Raw genomic sequence first — 21,660 nt, 5'->3', positions numbered from 1 at the left:
CCGGTTGGGGAGAAGAGAGGGGTTGTACTCCAGTGTGTGTGAGAAGATAGGGGATGGACACCACACACTTATGTGTTCAGCGCTTATAATCAGAGGTATCATACCCTTCCAGCTAGCGCCTGGAGAACTGACGCGCTGATAATCTAAGGTACCATACCCTTCCAGCTAGCGCCTGGTAAACTGGTAGATTGTTGTGAGAAGTGTATCTTTGGCTTACTACGCATATAGCTAGTAGTGCATTGTTGTTTTGTTATGGTTTCAGTGTATCTGGAAACATTGTGGATTGTATTTGTTACAGTGTTGGAGGGACGAGTTGACTCATTGATTGATTTTATGTATGTAGTTGAGTTGTTATCTTTTTTATGGAGGTGTGTATGGATAATTATGATATAATTGGAATTGCATTGAAATGCCAAATATATTTTGAAAAGGCACATCTGTTGTATGTGTGGCAAATGGAAGAGTAATGGGCTTAGTGAATCTATTTTTTTCTAAATAGTTGTTAATGTTATAAAAGATTGGGAACGGGGGTTAATGAAAGGAAAAAGGAAGGATAAATCGCTTATAGCGGTGAATTAAATGATTGTTTTCAAGAAAAGTTCATATATATATTCATATATATATTTTATATAAACTGTCACATTATTATTCTAGTATGAGAATGGGTGTTCATGATCATAGCTATCTGTAATGTTGTTATTGTTAAGGAGCATGTTGAGTTCCCTACTGGACTATATGTTCATCCCACGTTGTTGAATCTTTTTCAGGTGTTTAGCAGGGTGTGCTACAAGATTTGGATCTTCTTATTTGTTGGCCACGGGGCCTCTGTTATGTTGGCGGAATGCCATTGTTGTAAAGGGTTACACCCTTCTTCTTGTACTTTTAATGATGTAAGCCCAAGGGCAATTTATTAAGTTAGTTCATGTAATATTTACTTTGCATACGAATGAGAGTTTTGTTAATCACTTCTACGGATTGAATGTATGAGTTTATTTCCGCATGTTATCTCTGAAATTGAATTAAGTTAAAGAATTTGGTAATGACTTCAAGTAATAAAAAGTGGGGCGTGACAATACTATTTGTGACCATCCACTTATCACCGTGCTGTCACTAATAGTATTTGTGATGACTACTGGTGTGGGGGCATGATTTCTTCCATTGGGTTTGCTTTGTGGTGTTCCTTTGTATTCAGTTCATGTTTAATTTGGTTGGTTTCTCGCCAACGGCTATCATTTCTTGGTGTTTGCATATGATTTGCATGTGTTCATGTGCCAATTTAATTGGGATATGTTAACTTCACCATGATGCCGTTTTGCACCTTGGTGTTTTTATTGACTTAATCTTTGCAAATTGCATTAATAAAACTATCTTTTTTGCTAATAAAAAAATAATATTTGTGATGACAAAAAATAATATATGCAAAGACAGTATGTTGTCACAAAAAGTAAACCCAAATGTTAATTCTTCAGGTATGAAACCTGTCCATGATGCCATTGTGTGACTATATGTTGATAACTTTTGACATCAAGGATTTGGTGAGGAGTCATAGAAGAAACAGTACACTATGAAAATGTCGTTATTCTATCAGTCAACATAATTGAAAATTTGCCAATTAATTATGTACTCAAGATGTTCTGTAGATACACCAAGTATATATAAATTAGACAGCTTGATTAACAGTTGATCTGTAAATATGTTCTTGCTCGAATGATAATGTAGTTGAAATATAGGTTGATACATTCTTTTAAGATATTTAGCATATATACAATTAAAGAATATTAAAAACAAAAAGGGGCAACTTGAATCTTAAAACATTTCGACCGAATGTTCATGCTTAACATTTAAATTTATTATTTATTTTTTTCATATCTTTGGGTTTTAAATTTTACACAAGCTACGTCCATGTAGATTGAATGGCAAAGTGAACTTGAACCATTTGCATACCTCAGATGTAGTCAGGGAAAAATCCTCTTTTGATAAATATGTTATATATAGTTATAATTATTATAAGAAGCCTTATATTACTTTCCAAGTAAATTTAACATTTGATAATCATAAACAATATATATATATATATATATATGGTGATAAATTCAAAACAAACACTGGAATACATGGGTACAATACATGCTTACACATGGTACCAATATTAAAATTGGCTAGAAGAATTGGATCACCATAGTACTTATTAATCAACGTATTCGTGTGTACAAAAATGTTGCAGATGGTGAAGAAGCGGCCGATGATAAGGTAACCTTTGAAGAATTTGTATTGTAACTATAGCTTGAAGACTGGACTTGGTTGTTGTTAGAAACAGTGGTAGAGCCATAGACCAAGGATGAAGCATTCATTGGAGGAGCTAAGTATGTTGGCACAGACATTTTTGCTGGGAGAATGGGCAATGTAGCTTCAAAATTAAGCACATGAATTGCTTTCCTTATTGAAGGTTGAAGATTGTGATCAGGGTGAGCACACCAAAGCCCAACAATCATCAAGCATATCATTTCTTCCTCAACAAAATTTGGGTATATCTTGGGATCTAGTGTAGATTCAAGAAGCCTGGCAGTACCATAGAGGTCCCAAACCCACTCCACCATTCTCATCTGACTTTCTGGAACCTCCAAATTGATAGGTTTTCTTTCACAAGCTATCTCTAATGCCACTACTCCAAAACTATAAACATCTGATTCCTTGTTCTCTTTGCCTGTGATTAGGCATTCTGGTGCCATGTAGCACCTAGTTCCTGTCAAAATAGTTGTTTGAGAGTCTTTTCCATGATCGACAGGCCTAGCTAATCCAAAATCCCCAAGTTTAGCATTGAAATTTGAATCCAACATGACATTGCTTGATTTTAAATCCTTGTGCACCACACATTGTTCCCACTCTTCATGTAAATAGAGCAATGCTGAAGCTAGGCCTTGAGCAATTTTGTACCTCATTGCCCATGTGAACAAGCTTTTTTCCTTATAGAGATGGTAATCTAAGCTTCCATTTTCCATGAACTCATAAACAAGTAGGAGTTCTCTTTTGTCATGACACCAACCAAGTAATTGCACCAAATTTCTATGCTTCGACCGACTAATGATCTTCACTTCAGATGCATACTCTTTTATTCCTTGTTTTGATCCCTTTGATATCCCCTTCACGGATGTAGGAATTCAATTCCCTTAAGAAACCTTTAAAAATCCCACTAAATCCTCCCTCTCAAAGCTTCTATTCCTCAGCAAAGTAATTCGTTGCACGAAATAATTATAATCTTGACCATACAAATAGATTTGTTGAGTTAATAGAATTATTCAAAATAGTGGACTCCATATTTGAAAAAGTGTATTGTCCCTATTTAAAATTGTAAGCCCTTTTGCTTTGGACCAATGAGAATGTGTTTTGTTTACAAACATTTTGCAAGGTGAAGAGTATATCTTGGGACTTTGTTATCATTATACCATATATAAAGAATTTGATTACAAAATTAAATATAATTTTTTTATTGGATAAATTCAGAGATTTTATAAGACATAGTTCATATAAAATGATTAAGTATCCTTAATTTTTTTTAAAAAAAATAAATAGACACAACATTTTCTACCACTAAGGTAGGCCTAACTCCTATTATAACTCACATTGTGTTTTGTGACATGAGATTCACTACTATTCGGATATGGTGTGTTTGAGAAGTGTTGCGATTGATAGAAGAGATAAGACATACGATTTTGTGTTAGGAGATGGGTAAACAATAAGAAACTTGTGAGACTTGATCCCAAGATAAGGAATAACCAGTTATGAGGAAAGATGCGGTCATACATTTATTTGGAATGTGACCAAATTTCCAATGTGGACTTGACCAAACCACCTGCTAGTGGTGATAGGTAACAACTGGAGCTGAATTTTTGAATTTATTACGTAACTTCATTCAATATTATTAAAAAGTATAGATTTTGTAACGCCCTCAAAATAATAGATATAAACCCAACATTCTTGACATGCATAGACAAGAGAATAAAGCATATTTCCCACTCATCAGAGTATTAAGTACAAGAGTATCACATGTTGACATCAAAAGTAAATGCCCTACGGGCTTACAACTTTCCAAGTCAACACTTGGTTACAACAAAAGAAGAGTTCTAACTCTTTATACAAAATAAGCCCTTGGCTTGATTCACATGTAATACAAAATGATAACAACAAAAAGGTCTTTCCGCCCCTAAGCCTCCCAAGCTACGTCCTTGGAGGTGGCATATCACCTGAACTTGAAAATGATGTCCCATATAGGGTGAGCCAAAGCCCAGCAGAGATATACTAAACCAGATATGAGTAATAACTAAAACATTAGCATTTGATAAATGTTTAACCCATATAAACAACATACAACTCTTTCATAACCAATTCATATTCACAAGTATATTTCAATCCCTTTTCATTTCATTATCCAAACCAATTCATAGATATGGTTCTCTGTTCATCCAAATAGTTTATAATGAGACTGCAACTCATATTAACAATGCTTCAATACTTCAATTTCAAATGAGATTCAACTCATATTAACAATACTTCAATACTTCAATTCATCTACGCTATGCAAACGTAATTAAGATTTCAGGACTTTCACCCTGGACACTCCGGCCAACTTAGTTATCAATGGAGTCCATCCCTTATCTCCTCTCAAACCATGGAGTACATCCCCTATCTCCTCCCAAACAATATACATATGCAATGTATTTAAACACTTATCATATAAAATGATTAATTAATACACATATTCGATGTATTATTCCAACCGTCATATTCAATGACATATTCCAGGTGATTAGTTTCAGTTTTCCCTAATCAACATACAGTGTCTACAACAATCAAGACTATCCTCCACCGATAGCCCAAAGCAGTTATCTCTAAGCAGATAATAAATTTATCAAACAGATAAAATATTAACATTTTCGGAGGTGAGTGATTTATTTATCCAACTACACCACTCAATCTCATAAATTCCCAATTTCATGATTTTCATATTCCCAAATTAATTATACAAATTAATTGTCTAATTTCAATTAGGGCTTTAATTTTCCCCTATTCACAATAGTGCCCCCAAGGCCCAAATTTTACTCATATTTCATAAAACAACCCCAATTTCAAGTCTCTCATACATATTTGACTCAAACATGGAAAACCCCACTTTATAAATTACAAACCAAACCCTAACCTTCCCAAATCATACCATAATTCACCATCTAATCGAAATGACTAAAATTTATGTAAAAACCCATAAGAAGGAGTAGGGTATCCTTACCTCAAAACAAGAGACCCAACGGAGAAGATGAGGAAAACTCGAGATGCTCCAAACCCAATGATTTTCGGATGAAAACGAAGGCCACGCCAAGCTTTACACTTTTTACAAAGGAACTAGGGTAGGAGACCACTAGAACTAGATGGATTTTTAGAGAGAAAGTATGTAGAGAGAGAGGGAGCATCCGTTCTAGGGTTTAAGTAAAAGAGATGGAGAAAAAGTGAAGAAGAAGCTGCTGCTGCGAACTGATATATTCGAGTCTCGCTCGAGCGAAGGAGTGGTCGCTCGAGCGAACAGACACAAAGAAACCTCGCTCAAGCGTAGAAATCCTTACTCGAGCCAACAACACGAAGCTTCAGGTCTACAACCCAGAAGTACACTCGAGCGAAGGAAATCTCGCTCGGGCGAAGAAACCCAAAAACATATTCCTCGCTCGCTCGAGCAAAAAAAAGCTCGCTCGAGCCAAGAAACACAACCTTCAGGTCCAAACTAGATGCAAACGCACGCTCGAGCGAAGGACCTCTAGCTAGAGCGAAGAGACACACTAGACCAGGCTCGCTCGAGCCAAAGCTGAGTCTGAAAAGAAAACCTGAAGACCCACAATACTCACTCGAGCATACAAACCCTCGCTCGAGCGAATAAGCAAAAACAAAAGGCTCGCTCGAGCAAAGAGACCAAAAACTGGACAGTAACCTTTTGTTTCTAATCACAACCAACCTGTTACAGACCTGCCCAACGCATCCTAAAACTCATATACCAAGAATTAAAGGACGGAACGAGACATAAACAACAATACTCAATCATGGAACTCAAGTCCGGAATACTGCACATAAAGGGGAAAACCCGGGATCGCTATAGATTTTTTTAACAAATTAAATCATCTATTTTTAATTATTTTAATTAAAACTCTCAACTCTTAAAATTTTATCCAAACAATAGGCCACATTATTGTTTTGATCAAAATTAGAAGCTTAGCAAATGGTAATCTCAACGGTAATGTAAATGAAATAAATGAACAACTCATTTATGTAATTTTGTAGTCTAATTACTACCATATGAAATTTGAACTCTCATTAATTGATGATTATCTAAAGCCATGTGAGACACAAATCATTACAGGAAGAAAAAAGTTGATGCAACTATAAAGAATGAGGTGAATTTAGAGAAATCTGCGTGGTAACTATAGTATTAGCTTGAAGACTAAAATTGACCAGTATTAGAAAAAGTAACAGAACCACAAGAAACCAAAGACGAAGGAGTATTCACTGGAGGTGTAACATATGTTGGCACAGGCATTTTGGTAGGGAGAATGAGCAATGGAGCTTCAAAATGAAGTACATGAATTGCTTGCCTAATGGAAGGCTGGAGATTGTGATCGGGGTGAGCACACCAGAGCCCAACAATCATCAAACATTCCATTTCTTCTCGAACAAAATCTATATATATCTTCGGATCTGCTGCTTCAAAAAGCCTATTGGTAGCATAGAGATCCCAAACCCACTCCACAAATATTGTTTGACTTTTTGGGACCTTCAAGTCAATGGATTTTCTTCCGCATGCTATCTCCAATGCCACAACTCCGAAACTATAAACATCTGATTCCTTAATAACTTTGTCTGTAAGTAGGCAGTCAAATGCCATGTATCCCTTGGTCCCTGCCACATTAGTTGTTTTTGCATCTTTTCCATGGTCGACAAACCTAAATGTTAGGTCCCTTTATTGTCCGATCCGCGTACAAAACTTTGTTTTGAAAAAATTGTTTTTTCTCCTTTGTTTTTGTCTTTCCTGCTTGAGCGGGATCATTGGCGCTCGAGCGGAATATGGGTTGTCTCAGTATTTGGTTAGGTCTGTAAAAATACTGAGATGTGTGATTTCGCGCTCGAACGGGTGTTCTGGCGCTCGCGGAAACCTATTTGGTCACATGTATATTTTGTTGAAGCCGCTCGAGCGGGATGTCCTACGCTCGAGCGGAGATCGCGAACCCTGTTTGCCTATATATATCTGTTTAGGCTGATTTTAGGATTTACTTTTCCTAGATCTTATTCAAGAGTCCTAGGGTTTTGCTTGAAGTTTTCTTCTGAGCTTTTTGTGAGTTTTTCCTTGATAAAATTGAATGAGTAATAAACTCATGAATTGAGAAACAAATATCAAGGAGATTGTTCAAATACATACAAGAGTGTTATTTGCCGGTGGATTTCGAAGATGCAAATGTAGAGTTTCAAAGGCGGTTGATTCTGTACGTAGTCGTTGATTCGACAAGTGAAGCTGTGAATTCAACTTTAGATTGATCAGTTTCGAGACGAAGGTGTGGTGAAAGAGTTACTGAAGATTTGAAGACAAATTGACTAAGTTGGGTAATTTGTGTGTTATCTTTGTAATCTTTCGTTCTTCAGTAGTGGATTGATTAGTGGTGTTTTGCACGTGGTTTTTGATTACAATTGAAGGTTCTTCAATTGTGGTTTTTCCATGTAAAAAACGTTTGTGTCAATTTATTGTTTATTCCGAAAAACAATAATCTAAATCACTTTCGTAAGTGCTTGATAATTTAGATTGTGTGTTTGGATAATTGGGAATTGAAATATTTTAATCTTGATCTAATCACGAATCACTTAGGATTTTCAATTGGTATCAGAGCAGGTCACTCTTTGTTTTTATCAAAACTATAGGAGTGTGATTTTCTATGACTAGTATTATGGATTCTATTTGTGAAGGTAACTCGACTCATAGACCTCCTTTACTCAATGGTACAAACTATTCTTATTGGAAAGCTCGTTTGAGACCGTTTTTAAAATCCATTGATGAGAAAGTTTGGCACTGCGTGATCTATGGGTGGAGTGAACCTATTATCACCATTGATGGTGTTGATATTCCTAAACCCCTTGATAAATGGGACACGACTGATTACCAAAACTCGAGTTGGAACAGTAAGGCTCTTAATTCCCTGTTTTGCTCCGTCACACTTGAAGAGTTTCGTCATATCTGCACGTGTGAGGTAGCAAAAGAGGCTTGGGACATTCTTGAAACGATTCACGTGGGTACTACGTCTGTCAAAAGGTCAAAACTTCAACGTCTCACCTCCGCCTTTGAAACCCTTTTTATGTGCGATGATGAGACGCTTGATGATTTCTATGCAAAACTTAGTGATATCGTGAATTCCTGTTTCACACTCGGTGAAAAAATCCCGGAAGCTAAAGTTGTTGAAAAAATTTTGAGGTCGTTACTCGAGAGGTTCCAATCAAAAGTGATAGCCATTGAGGAGGCTCAGAATGTTGATACCCTCAAGCTTGATTAGTTGGTTGGAAACTTGCAGACTTATGAAGCCCACCAGATTTCAAAGAAAAAACAAAAAGATAGTGTGGCTTTCACTAGTGCTCATGAGACTGCAAACACTCCAGAGACTGAATTTGATTTAGAGTTTGAGATGACGGCTATGCTTAGGCCTCATTTGGGAACAGGCTAATTGAGTAACGTTTTGGCTATTTGGCTAAAAAAGTAGGTAAAAAAAACTTATATGTTTGGGATGACTTTTTGGCTAATTATGAAAAGATGTGCAAAAAGTAGAGAGAAAAGAGAATCTTTGACTTTTTGGTATGAATTGTTGGCTTTTTGGCTAAAAAGGTAAGTCCCCAAACGGGGCCTTACTAAATAGTTTTAAAAAATTTTGAAGAAAAAGAAGCCTAATTTCAGAGACTCTATTTCAAAAGACAAGAGTAATGAAAAATCCAAAACTTTTCCACCAAAATTTGCTCCAAAAACTGAAAAGAAGATTGTAAAGAGGCAAGGGGTCAAGTGCTATGAATGTCAAGGGTTTGGTCATATTGCCCTTGAATGCCTTCGAAAAAGAATCGAAAGAAAATCTACACTGTGACTTGGGATGATGAAAGTGGGTCGGAGCAAGAACCCGAGGAACCTGAATCTGGTGAAGACGGGGATAGTGCTTTCATGGCATTTTGGTCCACTTTCACTTAACCTCTTCCAAAGCCAGTGGAATTAGCTCGTGGTCAAAACCTGCATCATGCTCCCACTTTGATAGAAGTAACTACCTGTATTGGAAGATCAGAATGAGGGCTTTTCTGAGAGCTTTTGACCCAGAAGGCTAGCAAGCCATTGAAGAAGATACAGAAATTACTGTCAATCCGAGCAATTAGAGAGTCCTGATTACTATTCGTGGAGCAATTTCTGATGAAGAATAGCAATGGGTTACTCACTGCACAAAGGCTAAAGATGCATGGGAAATTTTGAGCCAATTTCATGAAAGAGGAGATACACCTTCACCACCATCCAGCAACTTTTCTACCTTAGTTGCCCGACTGGATGAGGTCAAGAAGAATACGGAGCAAACAGATGATGATGAAACATCTGAGGACAATGATGAGATTACTGGTGAGGATCTACAACAAGCTTATGAAAAGCTTTATGATGAATCTCTGAATCTGTCTAAAGTTAATGACAAACTCACTCTCAAGTTCAAAGCATGTGAAAGTGAGAATGTTAAGTTGAAAGGAGAACTTGCAGCAGCAAAGCAAAATGTCATCAAGATCTCAAGTGACAGGCAAGACCTATGTGGAAAACTTCTATCCTATGAAACTGAAAGGAATGAACTTCTGAAAGTGTATTCCACATATGAAGAGAAGCTTGAAAGCCTTGAGATGTCACAAGCTACATTGGAAGAGATAGTCTGTCAGAAAGATGAAGAACTCCATCTTGCTAGAGCCACAATTGCTATGTGGAATAAAGGTTCCAAATCTTTAGAAGACATCCTTGGGTCTCAACAAATGGGTTGTGACAAAAGTGGGCTAGGCTATGGTGCAACAGCTCACAAGGGACAGGCCTCTACCTCATATGACCTGAAGACTCAGACAAAAGGAAAGCTGAAGGTAGATCGGGGTGATCCCTCTCTTCATCTACCTAAATGGGGTAAGATCAACAAAAGGGAGGTAAAACCTGTTTTTATTTGTCATCACTGTGGTAGGTGTGGCCACATTCATCCTTATTGCTTTGAATTATTTGGTAAGGTGTCTCAAAAGGGTAGAAATTCGAAAACTTTTTGGGTTAGGAGACAACCTTTCATGTCTAGGCGGAATACCAAGATTCATGAGGGTGTTCACAACGCCAAGACATTTACCAAGACTAAAAGGATTTGGGTGAGAAAAGATGATTTGACTTATTTAGTTGTTCACACTGCTCTAAAAGCACGTGACTCACATTTGTGGTACCTTGATAGTGGGTGCTCTCATCATATGTCCAGTAACAAATCCTACTTCACCTCTCTTGAAAAATACGAAGAAGGAATTGTTACCTTTGGAGATGGCGGCACTTCTAGAGTCATTGGTAAGGGCTCTATAAGTGTTGCTGGTCTTCCCAAGCTTGAAAATGCTCTACTTGTTGATGGTCTTAAAGCAAATCTTTTGAGCATTAGTCAAATGTGTGATTCCCATCATGAAGTATTGTTTTCAAAAAATAAATGTGAAGTTTTGGATAAAAAGGGGAATACTGTCTTGCATGGGGTTCGCATATCTGATAACTGCTATGGGATTGTTACTACTAATGATCTCACTTGTCACTCTGCCATCATAAGTAACATTGATTTGTGGCATCAAAGATTAGGTCACATGAATTTCAAAGACCTAACTAAGATAGCCAACAAAGAGCTTGTGAGAGAAGTACCTAAATTGGGTAAGAATTTGAACCATGTGTGTGGACCATGTCAACTTGGAAAGCAAACCCGTGCCCCTCATAAAAAGGTAAACAACTTTACAGCCAAACGTCCTCTTGAATTGGTTCACATGGATTTAATGGGTCCTACTCACACTGAAAGCATCGGAGGTAAAAGATACATTTTTTTAACTATTGATGATTTTACTCGATTTTCGTGGGTAAATTTTTTAAGGAAAAAATCTGATACATTTGATGCTTTCCTAGCCTTAGTCCTTAAAATCCAAAATGAACAGGGTGTTTCCATTGGGCGTATCATAAGAATCCGAACTGATCAGGGTCGTGAGTTTGAAAATAGTTCGTTTTTAGATTTTTGTGATATGCATGGAATTAAGCATGAATTTTCTGCACCTATTACTCCACAACAAAATGGAGTGGTTGAGAGGAAGAACAGAGTTGTTCAAGAAATGGCTAGGGTCATGCTCCTTAGTAAGAAACTTCCTCCAAAGTTTTGAGCTGAAGCCCTAAATACTGCTGTTTATGTCATAAATCGCGTGTATTTAAGGCCCGACACTTTACAAACTCCATATGAATTGTGGATGGGATTGAAACCTAATGTAAAATACTTTAAAACTTTTGGGAGAAAGTGTTACATTTTCAAAGATAGAGAGCCTTTGGGCAAATTTGACTCCCGAAGTGATGAAGGCATTTTTCTAGGGTATTCAACCACTAGTAGGGCTTTTCGAGTCTATAACCTGCGAACTTCTTCTTTAATGGAATCAATCAATGTGGTTATAAATAACACAGGTTCACCTACTCCAGCAACAAATGAGGATGACCATGGTGAGTCTCCAATCTTGGATACTGAACCACAAAGCCAAAGAGAAGCTGAGGTCCAATCTCAAGAAGCTGTGACAGCACCATCCTCACAGGTAAGTTCAAGTCCAAAGAGTGCACAAAGAAACATCGCTCCTGATGCTTCTGTCACCACAAGTCCTGAGTTCAAACCATCAGCAAGGGTGAAACTGAATCATCCAGCCCAACAGGTAATTGGAAGTGTATTGGATCGAATGAAAACCCGAAGACAGATTCGAGATGAGGTATCACATATGTGCTATGTTTCATTAATTGAACCTAAGAATTTTAAAGAGGCCTTGCTAGATGATAGTTGGGTTAATGCTATGCATGAAGAATTAGGTCAATTTGAACGTAATAATGTTTGGACTCTAGTTCCCAGACCTAGAGACATGATTGTGATAGGTACCAAGTGGATCTTTAAAAATAAATCTGATGAGAATGGTATTGTGGTTAGGAATAAAGCTAGGTTGGTTGCTCAAGGCTACACACAAGTAGAGGGTGTTGACTATGAAAAGTGCTTTTCTGAATGGGTACTTGAAAGAAGAGGCATATGTTGAGCAACCAAAAGGGTTTGAGGACCCTAAATGTCCAAATCATGTCTACAAGTTAGACAAGGCTTTGTATGGGTTGAAACAAGCTCCTCGGGCTTGGTATGATAGACTTACTACCTTTCTTCTTGATAATGATTTTCAAAGGGGTAGTGTGGATAAGACCTTATTTGTGAAACACACTAAGTCGTATATTCATGTTGCTCAGATTTATGTCGATGCTATTGTGTTTGGATCCACTGCTGATCATCTTGTGAAATATTTTTCGGATTGCATGACACATGAGTTTGAGATGAGCATGATGGGAGAGTTGTCATATTTTTTGGGTCTTGAAATTAAACAGTCTCCTTCAGGTTTATTTGTTTCTCAGTCTAAGTATGCCAAAAATCTTGTGTCAAAGTTTGGTCTTGAGTCTGCCAAACATGCACGTACTCCCATGAGCACCAGTCTCCACCTCTCTAAAGACTCCTCTGGAATTGATATAGATTCTACACTTTATAGGAGTATGATAGGGAGTCTTCTGTATCTCACAGCCAGTCGTCCTGATATTTCCTTCAGTGTCGGTGTTTGTGCCCGTTACTAAGCCAGTCCTAAAGAGTCTCACCTTCTTGCAGTCAAACGCATCATCAAATATGTTAATGGGACATTGGGGTATGGGGTTTGGTTTTCTACTGATACTACAGCCGAAATTACTAGTTTTTCTGATGCCGACTGGGCATGGTGTGCTGATGATAGGAAAAGTACATCCGAGGGGTGTTTTTACCTTGGGAATAATCTGGTTTCTTGGCATGGTAAAAAGCAAAAATGCCATATCCCATTCGACTGCTGAGGCTGAGTATATTGTTGCAGGGAGTTGTTGTGCACAAATGTTGTGGATGAAGCAAATGCTTCATGATTATGGGATAGAACAGAACACTCTCACTCTTTTTTGTGATAACACAAGTGCCATAAACATTTCAAAAAATCCTGTCCAACACTCTCGCACCAAACATATTGGCATCCGTCATCATTTTATTCGAGAGTTAGTGGAAGAAGGCCTTGTTGTTTTGGAACATGTACCTACTGAGCATCAAAAAGTTGATATTTTGACAAAACCCCTTGGTCTTCTTTGATTTGAGTTTCTTAGAAAGACCTTGGGTGTAGTGCTCAGTAACTAGGTTGTTACCTATTTCTTTTAAGGTGAGTGTGAGTGGTTGGCTTACTGCACTTGGATGTGATTATAACGATCCCGGTTTTCCCTGTTGTTGTTTAACTATAATCCGGACTTGGTTCCGTAGATTTGTTATTGTCCTATTCTCATTGCAGGCCTTTACTCTTTGTATTTGAGTCTTGGGTTGTGTTGGGCAGGTTTGAAACAGGTTGGTTGAACTTAGAAACCTAGAGTTGATGCCCAGAATTTGGCCTTCACGCTCGAGCGGAGATTTTGACGCTCGAGCGGGCCCTTCGTTGTTGCTTCTCCGCTCGAGCTGGTGTTTTGACGCTTGAGCGTGGATTTCCATCTCCCAGTATTTTCCTCTGCAGGTCTTCGTGCGCTCGAGCGGGAGTTTTGTCGCTTGAGCGTGAACCTATGATTTTGTTCGTTCGCTCGAGCGAGAGTTTGACGCTCGAGCGGGGACCTAGTCTGCAAAACTTCTGGAAGTGTGCAATCTACGCCTGAGCGGCTCTTTCCGCGCTCGAGCGTGAGTCTGTGTCTGACGCTCGAGCGGGGGTTTCCACGCTCGAGCGGGGAGTCGATTATATCAGTCCGTGAAATCACTTTTTGAATCACTTTTTCGCACCCGTTTCTCTCTCTTACTTTTCCATAAAGCCATTTGAGAGCTCCTCTCTCTAAAACCATAACTTCTCTCTAAGTATTGATCTAGCTAGGGTGTTTTCCTCACCTTTGGTCTTTACAAAAGTTGGGTTGATCGTCGAGGGCTTTCCTTTGATCCGAAAATTTCAAGTTTTGGAGCACGTTGAGTTCCGTCATCTTCTTCCCTTGAGCCCCAAATTTGAGGTAGGGATTCCTACTCACTATTATGGTCTTCGACATAGATTATTGGTAGTTTTGATAAAGTATTGAAGTGTTGATATAGCTCATATGCTTATCTATTGAAGTGTTGATATAGCTCATATGCTTATCTATTGAAGTGTTGATATAGCTCATATGCTTATCTGTTGAATTGTTGATATAGCTCATACGCTTATCTGTTGATTTGTTGGTATTGCTCATATGGATATCTAATGGGAAATGGGAAATATTTGATATGAGTTACTGTCTCATCTAGGTTGTTGGCTAGGTTCTGAGCCGTAGTTGAATTGTGAATTGGATAAGAAATGAAAAATGAAATGAAACATGAATGCAGTGGTCTTGTAACGAAAGTGGAGTGTGAATTGATTGGTGTGAGTTAAACGTTTACCAATTGCTAAAGTCTTAGTTATTGCTCATACTGTGTTTAGCATATCTCTACTGGGCGTTGGCTCACCCTATATGGGACATCATTTTCAGGTACAGGTAGCATGCCACCTCCAAGGCCATAGCTTGGATGGAGATGAGAGTTGAAGACTCTTTTTGATTCTTTTGTTTGTATTAAACATGTGTACCAAGCCTTGGGCTTCCTTGTATAGAGTTAGTACTCTTTTTCTGTAATCAAGTGTTGACTTGGAAAGCTGTAAGCCCTTAGGGCGCTTACTTTTGTTGTTAACATGTAATACTGTTGTAAGAATTACTCTGATGAATGGAAATGTGTTGATTTCTCTTATATCATTGCATGTCTAGAGTGTTAGGTTTTGTGTATTATTTTGAGGGCGTTACAACTTGGTATCAGAGCGTACCAGGTTCGAATACTTTGGGTACGTGAGAAGTGAATAGTATCACAATGGGTTTGTCTTGCCTGGTTAGAGACTTAGATGTAGTGTTATGTGATTATGTGATAACATGTTTATGTGACTACTTGGGTATGGGATTTAATCTCTAGGATGTTGATTGGATCCTTGGGTTTCTAGGAGTCTTGTTGGAAGAGCACTTGATCAATGCTGTTTGTAACCGGAGCTCTAGTAACGCCTTGGGACTATCATCATCCGGAAATGAAATTCGTAAGTGCTTATGTGTTTATGTGCTTACGTGGAATGAATTACAGCTGTCCATCGTGTTAGGATGCTAGTGAAATAGTTTTGGCACCTTTGTTGTTGTGCTAATACCTTTGTTGCTTTTACTAGGATGCCTAGATGAGGGAGGTTTGATTTCCCTCCTTCCACACGGAAAGAATTGCGGAAACAGTTTGTGGAGTTACGCCAAGGTACCACACCTTTGGTGCAATTTGAAGCATGGTTTGCGAATCTGTCAAGGTTTGCCCCGGAATTGGTGAAGACGGAGGAATTACGTTGTTCAGAGTTTGAGAGTAGGCTGTGTGATAGCATCCAGGAAAGGATCGCGGGGTCTTGGCATAGGAGTTACAGTGTGCTTGTTAGGGCTGCGACTCATGTTGAGGCAGCGGTGCTAGCTATGGGACAAAATAGAGAGGAACCTATGGTGATGGGTGTTGGCCGGGTTAGGGAGGAAGCCATTACAGAGACTCCTGCGGTTTATAGGTACTCTAGGCCTGGTAAGACGTGGAGGCGAAAGTATGCTCAGTCCCGGGTTAAGTCCTTCTCTTCGTCAGGGATTTCAGACTCTTTTGTTGAGAGGTCCAGAGAGGGTCAGGCATCAAACTAGCCTCAAAATAGGGAGTTTGTTGGTTGTTTCAAATGTGGTCAGTTGGGCCACAAGTTTTCGGTTTGCCCACAGAGGAAGAGGGCAGGGTTGGCAGTCCGACCAGTAGTTGCACCACCTGAATCTTTTAGCCAGCCAAGATTTGGGCCGATCGAATGCCCAGTAGGGAAGCAGCTGTTGGGCCCTCTATCAGTTCAGGCTTTGAACCAGCCCCGTGCTAGGGAGCTGCCTACTTGTTGGGTGTGTAATCAGCCAGGTCATTTCAGCCGTTTCTGTACTCAGCCAGGGGCTACTTTGAGGGTTTTACAACCTAGTCGGGTCCAGCCTTATTTGACTGGACAGGGGCAATACTGTTTTGGGGAACAAACAGGCCAGATTTCGAGGGCCTCGGGAGAGTCGAGTTCCCAAGCCCCGGTTGGGGAAGTCCGCAGTTGTTCCAGGTGTGGCCGGCTGGGGCACACCAGTAGTTCTTGTCCGTGGTTCGTAAGCTCGTAGGTTATTTTGGGTTGGAAATGACCAATTTTTACGGTCTAGCGAGGGACGGTAGTGGTGGTAATACTGATAGGGTGGTTTTGTTTTGACTAATCCATTTTGTAATCGGTGAATTATCGTTTTGTAATCATTGGATTCTGTTGTGTAACCAATGTGTTTTGAAAATGTTGGAACATCAAGGTTGTTTGTTTCTACATATATATATATATATGTTTAAATAGCTATGTGTGCCAGTACTCATCTATTTTCCTGAAATGGGCAAATTAGAGCATGTAGTGACTCTAAAAGTTTTATTGACGTAATGGGTTGTTGTGAGATCATAAAATTCTCGGTAATAATGCATTCATATGCGTGTAGTATAGTTTGAAGAAAAATGAGGGCTGATGAGCCATGTTTTCAAATTTGAAAGGATTACGGAGAGATGCGTATCCCAATCAGGATTACTAGGAGGCGAGAACAGTATACTTGCCGGGTGTTCAAAATTTCATTAGTGTTATCTAATCGATCTTATGTGCGTGAAAATGATGTTGATCTACTGTCGTGGAAATTCCTTGAGGGGATGGGAAATGTGTGATTAATACTAGGTGTAGCATGTATTTAACATGGTGTCTTACGAGGGCATAGTGCATAATCTTGTTAGGATTAGACTTGTACCTTCGTGGTAGGTAATGTTGCCGAATTGGCATATGTATTGGTTGGTTGTTTCGATTAAGGGAGTGTTGGCCCCTATAGGAGGGTATGGTTATTAACATCGGGGAGTGATGTGTTGTAAGCAGCTGGTGCTATATCTCGGGTCATAGTATATAGGTGTTTCCTAAGTTTTCGAGCTCCTTTATTAGGATAAAATGTGATAGGTTCGTACCTTAACACTGGTTAGGTCGGAGATGCTATCGTAAGGGTTAATCGGGTGTAAAGCCCGTGGTTAAGGTGTGACCCATGAATGAAGTCACAATAGTATGGTGTCTGCGAATGGAGATGTGGGTTAATAGCGAGGAGGGTGAGCACCTTTACTCTGCTGGATAGTGAGGATGGTGAGTTTTTGAAAGCCTTGTCGGCGTCATGTTTTGGTGTCGGGGTTTGGTGCAAGACAGTTGTTCAGTTATAGTAATGGCGGGTGATTGGGCACGTAGACCTAGTGTCTTAGTTATACTCTTAGGATGAGTGATAAATAGGATGTGGAACAAAGGGTGGACCCTATGGGTCATTGTCGGACGAAGATGTTAGGTTTGATTGTGTTCAGTACGAACGGTTACTTAGTAGTGTAAATGTCGTGGTGTGGCAAACCCTGTCAATTAGCTCTGTGCGAGGAAAAAGGGTAAGCAAACTCTGTTACTACAAATTCAGTCGAGGTGGTGGGTGAAATCCCTAGATGAGGAAGTTTTTCATAATACGATGCGTGTTAGTGTATGGTTCATATGTTGTTAGTAGATGATGTATAGAAGGAGATTAATCTTAAGGAATCCCAGGTGAATGCCTTGGTGAGGCTTTAATATGGTTACTGATGGGAGTGTAGTATGAAGTTTGAAATTTGGTTTGAGGTTTGGTAAAGCTAGGTCACTTTGGCATAAGTGTCCGTCGTTCAGTTTGGATAGTGGTAATACGAGTAAGGGGGTGAAAGTGTGTGGAGTAAGTGTGGCACACTGTTAGAGTCGTTTCGACTTATTCAGTCTTGTCTGTGCGGTGTAAGGCGTGGGGTGTATAAAGTTATCCCTTTTGTTGCTGCGTTGTTGGGAACTTCTAACGTTTAGGGGTCCCTATTGGGGTAAAATATATTTATTTATATTTTTTTTTTGGAAATTGCGTCATTACCGTGAGTATGGCGGGTTTTGTGGGTGATTATGTTGTAATTCGCTTGAGGGAAATTGAGCACTCTTTGTGAACTAAAATGATCTTGAATCGAAATGTGGGTTCGCGATCCTTACTTTCGGAAAATAATTTGAGGAAAATCTCTGAGTTCGGCTGTGGCCAGTTGTGTGTCTGGGACAAGACCTTGAAAATTTTTGGGGGTATTAATGTGCTGTAATGTGGTTCCTTACCCTTGTTTCGTCTTGCGTTCCTGTTTTGTGGAAGTCGACCAGAAACTTCGTGTATAAACGTTTCTCATGTTTCCTGCGTTGGGGTGGTGAGTACTAAATACTGATGAAAGTACTGTCGGTAGTCGAGGCGCCGTGGAGGTCTCAGAACACTGTAGTGGTTGCGTGTGGCTTACTATTATCATTGTTATCAGGTCTTGGGGAATGGGACCCTTCCATTAATAGAGGTGTTGTGGGAACATAACGGGTTTGGGAAAACCACTTGGGTGAGTAAATTTTAGATCCGAGAGAGATATTCGGATCTATTTGTGGATGTTTGAGCATGTGTTATAGTTTTGTTGTGTTGTTAGACTTTAAGAGCATTGAATATGCCTTATGTTGAAAAAAAACATTGCGTTTGTTTTGGTTCACGGAAGTACTTTGAAACTTGCCTTGAAATGAAAGTTTAACGTAACATTGCATACGTTGAATGTGCTATAGAACTAGAGAATATATCATGAACATTAACGATGACATGAACTTGTGAACCATGTATTTTGGGAATTCTTAGATCTGAAGAAATACATGTTATAGCAAATGTTGTAAATTGCTTCTTGAATAGAGATAAAGTGACCAGTAATGGGTCAGGTTGTTGGACATTGAATTGTAAAATTGTTGAGAAATTTCAATGGGGAGTCCTTGGCAAACAAATAGTAGGTGGTCACGTGTTTTGAGTAACAACGTGCTTATGAAAAATGTTTACAAAACTTTTAAATTTCGCATGGAAAGTGCAAGATTTATTTCGGAATACTAACATGGAAAATTTAAACATCTTTGAGAAATGTCTCAAAAAAAAAAAAAAAAAAGAGAATGATTCTTCTTTTATCTATGCAAATGGTTTACTTCGGTCGTGTTGTTGGGAATTATGCATGTTGAGTAGTGACTTAGCTTGGGGTGCTAGTCGGTGGTTGGTGAATTGTTTCGGGGAAGGTTTGGTTTTGTTAAGGCCTTCGTGCCTATAGGGTTGTCATTTAGAACGTGTTCCCTTGATTAGTCTCTTCCTTGGTAAGAATAAATCGAAGGTCTGTTGTGAGAGAAATTTCTTTCCTTGGGGCTCGGTTACTGAGTGCTCTGTGATCCATTGGCCTTGTGTTTTGGCGTTTCCCTAATTTCGGGGACGAAATTCTTTAAAGGGGGAAGGTTATAGCGATCCCGGTTTTCCCTGTTGTTGTTTAACTATAATTCGGACTTGGTTCCGTAGATTTGTTGTTGTCCTATTGCCATTTCAGGCCTTTACTCTTTGTATTTGAGTCTTGGGTTGTGTTGGGCAGGTTTGAAACAGGTTGGTTGAACTTAGAAACCTAGAGTTGATGTCCAGAATTTGGCCTTCACGCTCGAGCGGGGATTTTGACGCTTGAGCGGGCCCTTCGTTGTTGCTTCTTCGCTCGAGCTGGCGTTTTGACGCTCGAGCGTGGATTCCCATCTCCCAGTATTTTCCTCTGCAGGTCTTCGTGCGCTCGAGCGGGAGTTTTGTCGCTCGAGTGTGAACCTTTGATTTTGTTCGTTCGCTCGAGCGGGGAGTTTGACGCTCGAGCGGGGACCTAGTCTGCAAAACTTCTGGAAGTGTGCAATCTACGCCCGAGCGACTCTTTCCGTGCTCGAAGGTGAGTCTGTGTCTGACGCTCGAGCGGGGGTTTCCACGCTCGAGCGGGGAGTCGATTATATCAGTCCGTGAAATCACTTTTTGAATCACTTTTTCACACCCGTTTCTCTCTCTTACTTTTCCAGAAAGCCATTTGAGAGCTCCTCTCTCTAAAACCATAACTTCTCTCTAAGTATTGATCTAGCTAGGGTGTTTTCCTCACCTTTGGTCTTTACAAAAGTTGGGTTGATCGTCGAGGGCTTTCCTTTGATCCGAAAATTTCAAGTTTTGGAGCACGTTGAGTTCCGTCATCTTCTTCCCTTGAACCCCAAATTTGAGGTAGGGATTCTTACTCACTATTATGGTCTTCGACATAGATTATTGGTAGTTTTGATAAAGTATTGAAGTGTTGATATAGCTCATATGCTTATCTATTGAAGTGTTGATATAGCTCATATGCTTATCTATTGAAGTGTTGATATAGCTCATATGCTTATTTGTTGAATTGTTGATATAGCTCATACGCTTATCTGTTGATTTGTTGGTATTGCTCATATGGATATCTAATGGGAAATGGGAAATATTTGATATGAGTTACTGTCTCATCTAGGTTGTTGGCTAGGTTCTGAGCCGTAGTTGAATTGTGAATTGGATAAGAAATGGAAAATGAAATGAAACATGAATGCAGTGGTCTTGTAACGAAAGTGGAGTGTGAATTGATTGGTGTGAGTTAAACGTTTACCAATTGCTAAAGTCTTAGTTATTGCTCATACTGTGTTTAGCATATCTCTACTGGGCGTTGGCTCACCCTATGTGGGACATCATTTTCAGGTACAGGTAGCATGCCACCTCCAAGGCCACAGCTTGGATGGAGATGAGAGTTGAAGACTCTTTTTGATTCTTTGTTTGTATTAAACATGTGTACCAAGCCTTGGGCTTCCTTGTATAGAGTTAGTACTCTTTTTCTGTAATCAAGTGTTGACTTGGAAAGCTGTAAGCCCTTAGGGCACTTACTTTTGTTGTTAACATGTAATACTGTTGTAAGAATTACTCTGATGAATGGAAATGTGTTGATTTCTCTTATATCATTGCATGTCTAGAGTGTTGGGTTTTGTGTATTATTTTGAGGGCGTTACAGTGATAATCCCATTGTCATTGAGTCCTGATATCTTTGCATCAAAAACTTATATGAACACTGCTCATGTTGCTTACAAGATCTCATTTTTCCATGTTCATAGCTCATTCTGAATGCCCATACTCATTTACTTTATGATCTCATTCTGTACACATCCTTGAGATAAATTGTTGCAGGGGTTTCCGCACAAGTGATCAAAGTTCTCTATGGACCACTAACAGTGTTTCTTGTACTTTTTTAGAGGAATTGACCTATACTAGTATATCATGGGTGATGTTGAGTCTCTTAAACATCTAACATTTTTTTTTACTTCCATGGTTTCTCCCTCAGTACATTGAAATCCGGGCAT

General features: G+C 39.2%; 1 pseudogene; it reads right to left on the bottom strand.

Moving 5' to 3' along the window:
• Positions 1 to 2,192: 2,192 nt before the first annotated feature.
• The window catches only part of LOC114294748 (L-type lectin-domain containing receptor kinase IX.1-like), a 31,268-nt pseudogene continuing 11,800 nt past the window's right edge, over positions 2,193 to 21,660 (bottom strand).

This window comes from Camellia sinensis, chromosome 12 (genome assembly GCF_055761805.1).
Source record: "Camellia sinensis isolate YWXY chromosome 12, ASM5576180v1, whole genome shotgun sequence".
NCBI classification, from domain to species: Eukaryota; Viridiplantae; Streptophyta; class Magnoliopsida; order Ericales; family Theaceae; genus Camellia; species Camellia sinensis.
The sequence above is the reverse complement of the archived record's forward strand: the minus strand, read 5'-3'. Positions and strand labels throughout refer to the sequence as shown.